Raw genomic sequence first — 14,550 nt, 5'->3', positions numbered from 1 at the left:
GTTCACCTTCCTAGACATGGACGGAGGGGGGAGGACCTTGGACTTTCCACAGGGCAGGGAACCATGACTGCTCTTTGGATAGGAGAGGGAGTGGGAGAGGAGTGGGGGGAGGGGGAGAAGAGAGGGGGAGGGGGAGTAGAGTGGGGGGAGGGGGAGGGAAATGGGAGGCTGGGAGGAGGCGGAAACTTTTTTTTTCTTATTCTCAATAAAATAAAATAAAAAAAAAACCAACAGGAGGAGCAATGGAATGGAATCGAAGGCCTGGATATCAGTCCACACACCAACAAATGCCTGATTTTGACAAAGAAGTAAAAAATATAAAATAGAAAAAAGCATATTCAACAAATGGTGCTGGCATAACTGGATATCAACATGTAGAAGAATGAAAATAGATCCATATCTATCGCTATGCACAAAACTCAAATCCAAATGGATCAAAGACCTCAACATAAAACCAATCACACTGAACCTCATAAAAGAGAAAGTGGGAATTACATTTGAATACATTGGCACAGGAGACCACTTCCTAAATATAACCTTAGTAGCACAGACACTGAGAGAAACAATTAATAAATGGGACCTCCTGAAACTGAGAAGCTTCTATAAAGCAAGGGACATGGTCAACAAGACAAATGGTAGCCTACAGAATAAGAAAAGATCTTCACCTCTCCACATCAGACAGAGGGCTGATCTCAAAAATATGCAAAGAGCTCAAAAAATAGATAATCAAAAGAATAAATAATCCAATAAAAAATGGAGTACAGACCTAAACAGAGAACTCGCAACAGAGGAATCTAAAATGTCTGAAAGACACTTATGGAGTGCTCAATATCCTTCTCCAGTAGGGAAATGTAAATCAAAACAACTCTGAGATTTCATCTTACACCTGTAAGAATGGCCAAGATTAAAAACACTGATGATAACTTATGCTGAAGAGGTTGTAGGGTAAAGGGAATACTCCTCCATTTCTGTTGGGAGTGCATATTGGTGCAGTCCCTTTGTAAATCAATATGGTGATTTCTTAGAAATTTAAGAAACAATCTACCTCAAGACCCAGCGATACCACTTTTGGGTATATACCCAAAGGATGCTCAGTCATACCACAAAAACACGTGCTCAGCTATGTTCATAGTAGCATTATTTGTCATAACCAGAATCTGGGAACAAGCTAACTTCCCCTCTGCTGAATAATAGATAAAGAAGATGTGGTAAATTTATACAATGGAATACTATGCAGTGGAAAAAAATAATGACATCTTGAAATTTTCAGGCAAATGGATGTATCTAGAAAACATCATATTGAATGAGGTAACCCAGACCCAGAAAGATAAATATAATATGTACTCACTCATAAGTGTCTTTTAGACATTAAGCAAAGAAAAAACCAGCATACAATTTACAATCCCAGAGAACCTAGACAACAATGAGGACCCTAAGAGAGACAGACAGGGAAGTAGAAACAGATAAGATCTCTTGAGTAAATTGGGAGCTTGGTGATCATTGGAGAGTGTAGAAGGGAAGGAGGGAAAAAAAAGGAGGGGAGTAGAGAAAAATACATAGCTCAATAAAAACAATTAAAATAGAAATAACCTCTCCTTCCTTAAGTTGTTTTTATTATTCAAATTGGATAGATTTTTGGCATCAAGGACCCACACAGCCTTGGGACAAATTTCACCTAGTGCTATTTCCCCTGAGAAGCTCAGATGATCACTTTCTTCTGATATGCTCCACAACTCAGTGTCTTTACTGTTTGACATTATAAAACTTCTTATCCGAGGTGCACAAAAGTTATTATGTAAATTGATGTTGAACAATGTCAATCCAGTCAATCCTTGCTTTCCTGATATAGGTAAATTTTCAAAAAGAGAGAAGCAATGATTCACTGAGCCCAAACGGGTGCATAATTTGATTTTTGTCAGAAGTTAGTTACAAGAAGAGAGCTGATTAATTTAAGACTGGCTCTCATCTGAAGTCCCCATATACGGTAGAGATACATACCATTTTCTCCCAAAGTTAAATGCCATTGAACAGAGGAAAATGAAAATCACCTAGTTGACACTGGAGAGCTTGCTTTGAAGATTGGCCCACAAAAGAGGGAGTGACACTTTAGGGATGAACTGACTCATGCTCCCAGTCCTGACTAAGAGCTATTAGTCTTCCATTTTCAGAAAGCTGTTAACGTTGACAAAGACACTCAGCATAATTATGCATATTGGGTAACGCAATCCAATAAGAGGATAACTCCATGGGAGCATCCTGTTGCTGTTATTCAGAGAGCTGGAAACTTGCCTTGCTCTCATCATCATGGGGCATTTTTTTTTCCAGTCTGCAGCAGCCCTACAGCTGGGGTTTACCTCTTGCCAGATATAAGCCAGAATCTATCGCTTCTTGCTCTGCTTATATCTTATCAATAAACCCAAGGCTTGCAATCAAACCATACTCTGGGACACCTCTTCTCTGATTAATTCTTTCACTCTTGTTTCCCTAAACATTTTCACTGTGACATTTGTATTCTACACAGACGGTCAGTAGTGTTATACAGCCTCATGTATTTCCAAATGCTTGCCCCAACCTCCTGTGGCATCTCACAGTTATCAGGGATTGCCCATCTACTCACACCACACTCATCTCTAGGTCAGATCAAGGGAATCTTCGGGCTGCTAATTTCTGGACCAACTGCTTTGGAAGATTTTTCTCTTCTTTATTCAAGATCCTCATCATTCATGAATGCAACTTTTACCTTCTGTCACTCCACATCATTCTACCTTAAAACTCCAGGGCATACATTTATTGAAATGTATATTTTATGTTTTCACATACTAACTGATTAGCATAGCAATTATTTTTATGATTTGACTCTTTAGTATCAACCTTAGCTCATGTACCATTCCTATAACTACTTCAAAACCTTCCTTTCAAGACCCAATGATTTAATCTCTTTATTCTGAACTCTCTAAACAAATGTTTTGTGTTTGATGCATACACACACACACACACACACACATCTGCCTGAAATAGTTATTTTGATTCTCAATTACTTAGATTCAGTATGTGGGGCAAACTCTTTTAAATCTTCTTCCTAGCCGGGCGGTGGTGGCGCATGCCTTTAATCCCAGTACTCGGGAGGCAGAGGCAGGCGGATCTCTGTGAGTTCGAGTCCAGCCTGGTCTACAAGAGCTAGTTCCAGGACAGGCTCCAAAACCACAGAGAAACCCTGTCTCGAAAAACCAAAATAAAAATAAAAAAAATAAAAAAATAAATCTTCTTCCTAAACCAATGATGTCCTTCCTTTTGTATCTTCTTAAAGTCACATCTGTAATTTACCAAGTATTTAGAATTATAACCAAGAAGTTCTGTTTACAGACTGCTCACTTCCCTGTTAGGAAGTTCAAGTATTGGATTTGGAAGGCAACTCAGTGGGCAAGACCCTTTGCTATAACAAGTGTAAGAACCCAAGTTCGAATCCCTAGCTCTTTCACCCACATTACAATAAATAAACAAATAAACAACAAATAAAGTGCCAGGCATAGCAGTACATTCCAATAACCTCAGCATTAGGGGATGGAAATGTGTAGATCCCATAATCTTGCTGCCCAGTCAGTGTAGCCCAAATACCCAAATTCATTCAGTCAGAGACTCGTTTTCATGAGAATAAGGCACAGTGATAAGGGAAGACACCCTCCTTCCTCTTCTGGCCTCTACATGTGTGTTCACAGGCACACACACCTACATTTGCATGTGTGCTCACTTACGTCCTCTTCTGATGTCTCCTCCTGCTTTATATTTTTCTCTCCACCCAGCCTTATCCCTTTCTGTCTTTACCTCCTTCATGTTGGGATTAAAGGTGTGTGACTCCCAAGTACTGGGATTAAAGGTGTGAGCCACCGACTGACTCTATTTCTCTTTTGTATTGGATCAATCCAGTGTAGCCTAGGGTGGCCTTGAACTCACAAAGGTCCGTGGCCTCTGCCTCCACACCTTGTATTAAAGGTGTGTGCCACCATGGCCTGGTCTCTATGGCTAACTAGTGGATAGATCCACACTCTGATCTTCTGGCAAGCTTTATTTGTTAGAATCACAAACAAAATATCACCACATTCCTGTATGTTGCTTTTATCGTATTAAGGCATATCTCTTGTATCTCTAGTCTCTTTGGAACTTTTGTCATGAATAGAAGTCAGATTTTAATAAAAGTCTTTTATGTATTTGTAGATAAAAATCATGCAATTTCTGTTCTTTAGTCTATATGTGTGATTTATGTGTGTTAACTGATCCCTGTATCTCTGGGATGAAGTTGATTTGATTATTCCAGTAATCTTTTAACTTATTTCAGTAAAGAGTTCTTAAATACAGTTTGCAAATATTTTATTTAGAACTTTTATCTCTAGAAATATCTTATTTAGAAATCTTGTGTTCATCAGAGATAATGTCCTAAAATTTTTTGTTTTTTTGTTTGTTGGTTGTCTCATTTTAGTATCAGAATAATACTGACTTCCTAAAAATAATTTGTAAAGATTTCTTCCTTTTCTATTTTGAAAACAGTTTGAGCCATGTTGATATTTGTTCTTCTTTGGTAGTCTGACAGAATTCTGCATTGAATCCACCTTTCCATGGTTAGGTTTTATTGGGAGATTTTAATAACTACTTACTTCTATCTCACTGGGTCTTATAGGTTGATTTAAATTATTTACTTCATTTTGACTTAACTTTAGTGGGTTGTCTGTGCCAAGAAATTCATCCATTCACTTTAAGTTTTGCAGTTTGGTGGAATACACATTTTTAAAGTATGTCCTTGGGATTCTCTGCATTTCCTCCATATCTATTATAATATTTCCCTTTTCATCTCTAATTTAAATTTTGGACTGTCTCCTCCTTTTACTTTGCTTGACTGAAGTTTGTCGAGCGTGCTAACCTTTTCAAAGTACCAACTATTTGATTAATTACATTTTTCTTCAAAGATTTTTTCCATATAAATATTTTGATCATGTTTTCCCTTCCTCTAGCTTCTCTCAAATTCTCCTCACTTCCCTACCCACTCAGTTTCATGTTTTCTTTCTCTTTTTTTCCATTTCTATTTCATTCACTTCATCCTAGATTTTGATTTTCTCTTCCCACCTATGTTTTTTTGGGAGTTGATTGTTCTTATTTCTCTAAGGCCTTCACGAGCACATTAGGTTATTAACTTGAGATTTCTCATTTTTTAAAATGTAGATACATAGTGCTATAAATTTTCTGCTCATGACTGCTTTAATTTTGTTAATTTGTGTTTTCATTTTTTTATTCAATTCTAGGAATTTAAAAACTTTGCTTTTGTTTTCGTCCCTCACTATTTTGGTCCGCAGTGCTGTTTACTTCTACAATTTGTGTACTTCATTCATGTCTTTTCTTCCGTTGTTGTCATCCAGCTTTGAACCTGTGGAATTCTTTCAGACTAATGTGGTTTGATGGTCCAAGACTCCCCTGAAAGGTCACCATGAACACCCCCAAAATAATTTGCCCAATAAACAGTAGGAAGTAGTTTGGAGAGAACTATGCCCTAATTCCCAAATATTGTTTATAAATGATTGTTTACATTTAAGGAAGGATATGCTATAGAGATTTGCATTGGTATGGGTCTTGGTTTATTGATACAAATTTAAGGTCGATTTTGTTATACTATGTATATGTATATTTCTGTTCTTGATTAAGGCATTGTGTTTGTGCAGCTCATTTAAAAATGTAATGTATAATTAAGAAATATAGGTTAATAGAGAATCATTTATAATAGACAAGCTTCTAGTCATGTTAGTTAGATTTTCTAGATATATAGAGATATATGTCAGTTAGACAGGTAATCTTCAAATCTTTCAAAGACCTTCAAAATATGGAATTTGAAATGTTTTAATAACTTAGGACTTTTCATGACAATGAGACACATCTGCTCCTGGCAGAGTGGGTGCCTGAACTGGTCTTCCCTTGTAACCAGATTGATGACCACCCTAATTGTCATCATGGAACCTTCAGCCAGTAAAGAATCAGATGCACAGATCAACTCAGCACTTGGCTGAGCTTTGGGAGTCCAGTCAAAGATAGGGAGGAGGATTATATGAGCAAAGGGGTCAAGACCATGATGGGGAAATGCACAGAGACAGCTGACCCGACTCAATGAGTCTGGACTGACAGCTGGGGAACCTGTGTCGGACCAAACTAGGCCCTCTGAATGTGGGTGACATTTCTGTGGTGGGAGGTCTGTGGTGCCACTGTTAATGGGACCAGGACTTATCCCTAGTGTATGAACTGGCTTTTTGTAACCCACTCCCTATGGAGGGATTCCTTGCTCAGCCTTGATACAAGGGGCATGAGTATGCCTCAGCTTGATATGGCAGACTTTATCTCCCCTGGTAGGCCTTACTCTTTCTGACGAGTGGATGAGAGGTTGGATGGGGGGAAGGTAGAGAGGACAGGAGGAGAGAAGGTAGAGGGAGCTGTGGTTGGATGGTAAAATAAAAAAAAAACTTTTAAGAAAAAAAAGGAAAAAAAAAGAGGCCATAAATTTGAAAGGAGGGGTATATGGAAGCAATTGGAGGGAAGAAAGGAAGGGATGATGTAAATATATTGTAATACCAAAAATTAAAAAAAGGATTAAAAAGATGCCTTAAGTAGACTGGGTAGAGAAGCAACAATTCCAAGCCCTAACTGCAAAATATACAATCAAGGGTGAAACCGTCATGAGACACGTATGCAGGAGTGGAGAGTAAGTCATAGAGTGTGAGAGACAAAGTGAACACGTGTGGGGGTTAATTTGAATTGAATAGTGCAGCTCTCAGATGCATCTGACTCTTGCAACAGGTCAGTATCAGTGAGAGCAGTTGGTCTCTGGTATTTCATACGCTTGTGGCCTATGATGGGGTGGGGGAAGTTGTAAGTCTTTCTCACTCCTGGACTCTCTCTACCTCACCTCTTTTCCTGCAGGCACAGTGTAGTATTTCTCTCAAGGCTTCTATTGCTCTCCCTGAGGAATCTTGATTTGGTCAGAGTGGGGCCAGTGACCTTCCATCTGGGCTCCAATTCTTAGCTTTGCCACCCACTGTTCTATGGAAACGCAGCCCTACCTCTCCCCAACCTCCACACTCACTTAGTATTCATTTCTAGTCCCATGTTCCACTCAATACTGTATATTTTCCTTCTGCATACTTTGAGGACTTCCCTTGTGGCTCTCTTTCTTAGTTGTCATTGTCTTCTTCTCCAGTTAGGACGTAGTAACAGCGAGAAAAAAAAAAGAAGATCCAGATGCTAAGATGTTTCTATATTTTGTTAGTAATGATAGTGAAACAGGAAAAAAAACCATGACACATGATATATGATGCATACAGGTAGTAGAAATGGTCGGATAATAATGAAATTTCATAATCTTTCATATCACATAGTTCCAAACTATTTATTTAAGAAGACTATCTCATTAAGTACAGTTTTATCTATAGTGTTGTGCATTGGAGCTCCAGATCTGCTCATTCTGCACATCTGCTACTTTATACTCTGAGGTCCACCCCTCCCCATTTCCTGTATCTTAATCACACTCTCGTCAGCTGCACCAACTCACTTCCTATCACGACAGCTGTGATAAGAAGATAGGTATTGGGAACTCCAGTACACTGTTGGCGGGATGTAGGCTGGTGAAGCCTTAACAGAAAAGTGAACAGAGTTTCTTGAGAAATTAAAAATTAGAATTGCCATATGACTCAGTAGTCTGTCTTGTGAGTATATAGCGAAGGAGGTTATATCCTCACTTCCTAAAATATCTGCCCTCTCCAGCTCATTGCAGCACTATCCACAAAAGCCAAGCCATGGAAACAATCTAGAAGTCGCTTGAGAACAAATATGTAAATAATGTTTGATATATACACAATGAGGACTTATTTTTAATGCAATATGTTATAATTTATTGTATCAAACCCTATACTCTAATGGGCCTTCTAGCAGTTAGTATTTCTATAGGAAATCATATGTTGGGAGGGAAAGTGGGTCAACCCTAGGAGCACTGACAGTCTAAGGAAAAGAATGATTGTCAAGCTCTGGCTACTGGTCCACAGCTAAACGGAAAAATATGTATATGATGAATATATTTTATATTTCTGTAAGTTGTACCATTGCTATAGGCAAACTGGACACAGATTTGAACTTATCAGAAAATATATAACTATCAAATACATCTAAGGTAAATTCAATTAGTAATAGAATTCCAATTTTGTGTCAAAATTGTGATTATAATGCTGCAATTACTACAGTTTCATTTAAATTATAATTAAAATGTGCCACAGACGGGGCAGCTATGTTCATCACAGAGACCTGGTCTCTTAGGGGTTTTATTTTTGTGAGAAGACATCATGACTAGGGCAGCTTTTTATAGTTTTAGAGATTCAGTCCATTATTACAGCAGGGAGCATGGTGGCATGCAGGCAGATGTGTTGCTCTAGCTGTAGCTGTGAGGGTCCTACATCTCGCAGGCAACAGGAAGTTGACTGAGGCACTGGGCAGTATCCTGAGCATAGGAACCTCAAAGCCTGCCACCACAGTGACACACTTCCTCCAGCAAGGCCACACCCACTCCAACAAAGCTATCCCTCCTAATAGTGCCACTCCCTATGAGATTATAGGGGCCAATCACATTCAAACGACCACCCTGGAAAGGAGGGTAACGGTAGATAGAGATACAAGACTCTGGGTTCACTTCAAGAATGAACAATTTTTTTCCCGCTGCAGATTATACTATTTATCTAAAAACTAGAGTTAGCAGTGGAAGGAGAACTTGATCAAACAGAATCTTTCGCCCCCCATCTGAGTTTTTTTCCATACTTCCCGGCCCTTTGGCTTTGTTTTGCCTTGGAGAACAGTTTTCCACAGTCATGGGTCACATCTGGGTCAGGGTTTGTGCTTGAGAAAGAACTGCAGAGCATCTGGATCACAACAGCTCCCCCATTCTGACTTTATGGCATTGATAATATAAGCAGCTTTTTCTTGGGTAATAAATCATCTCTGGATTCTCTGGGTACAGCAATAGGCCAATAAAAACAGTAACTACTAAATTTATTAGGATTTTAGTAATTTGATCATGTGAACTATGAAATGGATTGAGACTTTGTAAGGTGCTTGGTAATTCACCTGCAAACTGTTGGCTAAACTGTTGACAAATGAGAATGTTCAAATAAATGTAATTGTTCAAGGTCTGATGTGGGAGTGTCATATATCAATCTGTTGATTTCATTGGTTAAGCAATAAAGAAACTCCTTGGCCCTGATAGGTTAAAATATAGGTGGGAGGAGTAAACAGAATAAGATGCTAGGAGGAAGAGGAAGTGAGCTCAGACTCGACAGCTCTGCTCTCTGGAGCAGAGATGCCAGGCTCTGCTCTCCCAGGCAACTCCGACCCAGGATGGACGTAGGCTAGAATCTTCCTGGTAAGCGCACCTTGGGGTGCTTACACACATTACTAGAAATGGGCTAAATTAATATGTGAGAATTAACCTAGAAGAGGCTAGATAGAAATGGGCCAAGCAGTCTTTAAATGAATACAGTTTGTGTGTTGTTATTTTGGGCATAAACTAGCAGGCGGCTGGGGTGCTGGGGACGCAGCCCTGCCGCTCCTATTTCAACAAAGGTCTTCAGTTGTGTTGAGACTAAACTCCAGTGAGATGGTTCTTAACCAGTTTTCTTGGATATATTTAGATTTATTATAAGGGAAGGTTGTTTTAATGTTATAAAAGTAGAGTTGAAGGTGTTAATACACTGAGTAATTCAAGAAGTACATGAAATAAGGTACAAGGACTCAGTGAAATGAAAAGAAGTTTGGTAACTGGGGTAAGAAATAGAAGTGGTATGACAGTTTACGTACAGTTGGAATCCAGGAAAAGGTCCCTCTTTTGTTACCAGGTTGTTGTCTTCTGGTGTCAGTTCACTGTTTGGCTTCACTATTGGAATCCAGAGGAAGCCTGTAGGAATGTGCACACATGAAGTCTAAGCTCCAAGTTAGGAAGGGAATGGGATCTAGGTGAATGGTTCCTTGGATGGAGTTTATATAAAACCATGAGTTTGAATAGAACATCTTATTTCTTGGGATGCTTTTCTGCAGGTGTTAGGGTAAAATTGAGAGGAAACATTTTTAAAATTTAAAGTATAAGTTGCTGTGGTAGCTTGTAAGAAAATTGCCCGCAGAGGGAGTGGCACTATTAGGAGGCTTGACCTTGTTGGAGTAGGTGTGATCTTATTGGAGGAAGTGTGTCACTGCGGAGGCAGGCTTTGAGGTCTCATATAAATGCTCAAGCCACACCCAGAGGGTCAGTCTACTTCCTGTTGCCTGCATATCAGCTTGTAGCAGCTCCTTCTCCAGCACCATGACTGCCTGCCCACCACTATGCTCTCCAGGATGATTATAAAGGACTGAACCTCTGAAACTGTAAACTGCCACCTCAATTAAATATTTTTCTTTACAAGAGTTGTTGTGGTCATGGTGTCTCTTTGCAGCAACAGAAACCCTAACTAGCAAAGTTGCTTTGGCTTGTTACTCCAGAGTAGTTAATTGTTACCACCTCCATTTTGCTTATATATTTAGTCTTTTTTTTAGTAATAAATGAGCTTGTTCAATTTTGATTTGTCTTTGGGGGTTAGAGAAAACACCATGAGAGACACAAATTTCCCAAAGTTGATGAAAGGAAATAAAAGTTTTATTGGTATATGCAGCATTGCTGTCTGTTTTAATCTGTTTTGAGATCCTCACAACAGAAAGAGGAGTCAATAAGTGTCTGTAAACAGCTCAATCAGACTCATAGGCTTAAGTGGCAGCAAAAATAAGTCTTGAAAAGTTGTCAGTCTAACGTGAACAAGGGCCTTTTATCTATAATTATTTGAATTATTTTTGTAAAGCCTTACTAGCTGGTTCTCATAACTGTTACCAAGGGTAGATTAATAACTTATAAGAACTTCATTAATTTATATAGTGACTTAATATAAATATACTAAACTTTTAATATTATATGTATTATCTTTAAGTCTTAACTTTATATACCTTAAATCACTTAAACAACACCCTCAAAACTTCTATAAACTTTTTCCTTTCCATTCTGGGAACATACATCATTTTAACTTTTATTACAACTTCCCAAACCATGTATGTATGTATGTATGCATGTAAGTTTAGACCTGGACATACCATTCATCCATTTAAACCAGTGGTTCTCAACTTTCCTAATCCTGTGACCCTTTAATACAGTTCTTCATGTTGTGGTGATCTCAGACCATAAAATTATTTTGTTGTTACTTCATAACTGTAATTTTGCTACCATTATGAATTGTAAATATCTAATATGCAGGATATCTGATATGCAACCATCAAAGGGGTCTTGACCCACAGGTTGAGAACTATGGATAGAAACCTTCATATATAAATCATTTTTCATTAAAAAATATCTTTAATAGGGGAAGGCCAGTTCATGCACCCTCTCCACTATTGCTAGAAGTCTTTTGTTGTTGTTGTTGTTTGAGATATGGTTTCTCTGTAGGTTTGGAGCCTGTCCTGGAACTAGATCTTGTAGATCAGGCTAGCCTCAAGCTCATAGAGTTCCACCTGCCTCTGCCTCCCAAGTTCTGGGATTAAAGGCACGTGCCACCACCCCCTGGCTTGCTAGGAGTCTTAACTGGGGATTCCTTATCTTGTGGATTCCTGGGAATATTTCTGGCACAGGTTAGGAGCCCATAATGGCTCCCTCTATCAAGATATATCTTCCAAGTATTCTTCCACTCCATCCCTCCCCCAACTTGACCACTCCATTCTCTCATGTTTTTATCCTTTATCCCTTCACCTCTACTGCCCCCCACCTCCACCTCCAGTTTACCCAGGAGATCTCATCTATTTTCCCTTTCCAGGGCAATCCATACATCCTTCTAAAGGTCCCCCCTATTACCTAGATTCTTTGGAGTTGTGGATTGTAGTCTGCTTTACATCTAGTAACCAAATTGGTGACGACCCTAACTATCATCATAGAGCCTTCATCCAGTAACTGATGGAACCAGCTGCAGAGATCCACAGCCAAGCATCAAGCTGAACTCTGGGAGCCCAGTCGAAGAGAGGGAGAAGGAATTACATGAGCAAGGCGGCGGGGTCAAGATCAGGATGCAGGGGTTGGGGGTGAGAAATCTATTGAGACAGCTGAACCAAGCTCATGAACTCTAGACCAACAGCTGTGGAGCCTGTATGGGATTGAATTAGGCCCTCTGCATGTGGGAGAAAGTTGTGTAGCCTGATTTATTTGAGGGGCCCCAGGATCTATCCCTGGTGCATGAGATGGCTTTTTGTAGCCCATTCCCTGTGGGTGGGATGCCTTGCTCAGCCTTGATGCGGGGGGGGGGGGTTGGTTCTGCCTCAGTTTAATGAGCTTGGTCTTGTTGACTCCCCATGGGAAGCCTTATCCTTTCTGAGGAGTGGATGTAGGATGGCTTGGGGGAAGACAGGGGTGGGGTGAAAGGGAGAACTGTGGTTGGAATGTAAAGTGAATAAAAAAATTAATATTTCATATCCATTTAACCTTTTTATTTACTGTTTTTCCCTTAATATCATGGGGCATAGGTGTTTGATCATTGAAATTAGTCATTAAAAATGTAAGTGGTTTTTTTTTAAAGTACCAATAGAGCATAAAGGAATAGTAAAAAGCATTTTTTAAGTCTGTTATAACAGTGTGGTAATTTCAAATGTTTTTTTATTTCTTTCAAATCTGTTTATGAGCTTACTTACCACAGTAGGAGTCCTGTTAGCTCTGGGAAAAGGCAAGGTCTTATTTTTACATTTAGAACATTTAAAGGCCTTACAGGAACTTGCCTTTTCATAAGTCAACAAAACAAATAAGATGGCAGCAATCTGTTTACTATCTGGCTCCTGGCAGGCAACTTAAATGTGTTTCTCCGGGACTATGAAGCAGCAACAACAACATGCCAAACTCTGAAGGATTTCACAGGACTTAATGCACCTTGCTCTTGTTTCTGTTTTGCAGTTGTTTTCCATTTTCTGCCAGTTCTCAGGATCTCAAACCCTTCTCCAGAAAGCAGGAACTAGTCTCAGTACTAGTGCCTAAACTTTGATCCAAGTCACCCTCATCATTTTTGACCTCTCTTAAATTAACACATGATTAAGTAAAGAGACGCAATGTTTTCAGACACTTTCCGAATTCTCCACGTTTTTGGATTCTAATGGGTCTTGAATCAGTGTGTTCCCCAAGCTTACACACTATTTGTCCAAACCTAGATTGATTTGCATTTTGAGTAGATGAGCATCCTTCTAGCCCCACGTTAGCACTGCTTTCCAGGGCCAGTGCAGCCATAGGTACCACAGGGACCTCCTGAGAAGGCAGTAATACTAGACAGAGACAAAAGGCTCTGGGGTCACTTCAAGAATGAATAACTCCAGTCCGAAGAGCAGTCAGGGTTCCCTGCCCTGGGGAGGGGGATGGAAAAGGGAGGCGGGGAGGAGGCAGAAATTTTTAATAAAAAAAAAGGTTTCCGTAATAAAATATAATGATTCAAAAAAAAGAATGAATAATTCTTATTTTTTCCAATGTTGCTTGTGTACTGTTTAGCTAGACACCAGAGGCAGCATTAAAGCAGAACTTGATCAAGCAGTATCTTTGATTACCTTGTCTGAATTCTTCCTTTTGTGCCTCCTGCCCTTGTGGCCTCATTTTATGCTGTAAGACATTCCTCCCATTCCTTATTTCATTCCTACAGTTCCCCACAGTTAGGGGGCCAAGAAACCTAGAAACCTGAGAGCTGTTCCCACTGTTGGATTCTGAGGTGGTTGGTGTTTTTTGTCAATTTGAGATCAACTGTAGTCGCCTGGGAATACCCAAATTTTCTTTGTTACGGTTGATGTGTGAAGGCTAAGCCCTCTGTGAGATGCGGCTCTGTTCAGATGGTTCTGATTATATGAAAAAGCAAGTTGAGCAAGTCAGTAAGCAGTCTTCCTCCACGATTTCTGCTTCAGTTCCTACCTCCATGTTCCGGCCTTGAGTTCCTGTACAGACTTCTCTCTTTGATGGATGTGACCTGAGGTATGGAAATCAAACTAAATTCTTTCCCAAGTTCTTATGGTTTTGGTGTTCATCACAGCACTAGGAAACAAACTAGAAAGGGCCCTTACCTTCAGAGGTGGACACAGTGGTCATGGTGTCCAGGATTAAGGTGAACTGGTGGTGCAGGTGCTAAACCCAAGAGATGTAGACAGATCCAGCTCACATCTGGAGGGCCATAGCCTCTATAAGATTTTTTTTTTCTATTACACTTGTGTTTCTGTAGAGTGTGTGTGTGTGTGTGTGTGTGTATGCAAAGGTTACTGCGTGTATACGGAGGTTGGAGGACCAGCTGGAGGAGTCAGTTGCCTCTTTCCACTGCTACAATCCAGTGGTCTTGATCAGGGTTGCTTTCTCTGCCAGTTAAATAATTAAATGTGAGGGGGAAAAATCTCAAGCATGACAGATAGGAAAGGAGAAACCTTAAACACCACAAACAGAGCAGTAGAAACCCTGACTAAGAC

At 39.6% G+C, this 14,550-nt stretch overlaps 1 pseudogene; it reads right to left on the bottom strand.

Moving 5' to 3' along the window:
• LOC126491819 (60S ribosomal export protein NMD3-like) overlaps window positions 1-14,182 on the bottom strand; it is a 23,083-nt pseudogene extending 8,901 nt beyond the window's left edge.
• Between the last annotated feature and the right edge of the window lie 368 nt (window positions 14,183-14,550).

The sequence above is a fragment of the Alexandromys fortis genome, unplaced genomic scaffold (genome assembly GCF_014885135.2).
Source record: "Alexandromys fortis isolate MF-2015 unplaced genomic scaffold, M_Fortis_MF-2015_v1.1 scaffold_28, whole genome shotgun sequence".
Lineage (NCBI taxonomy): Eukaryota > Metazoa > Chordata > Mammalia > Rodentia > Cricetidae > Alexandromys > Alexandromys fortis.
The sequence above is the reverse complement of the archived record's forward strand: the minus strand, read 5'-3'. Positions and strand labels throughout refer to the sequence as shown.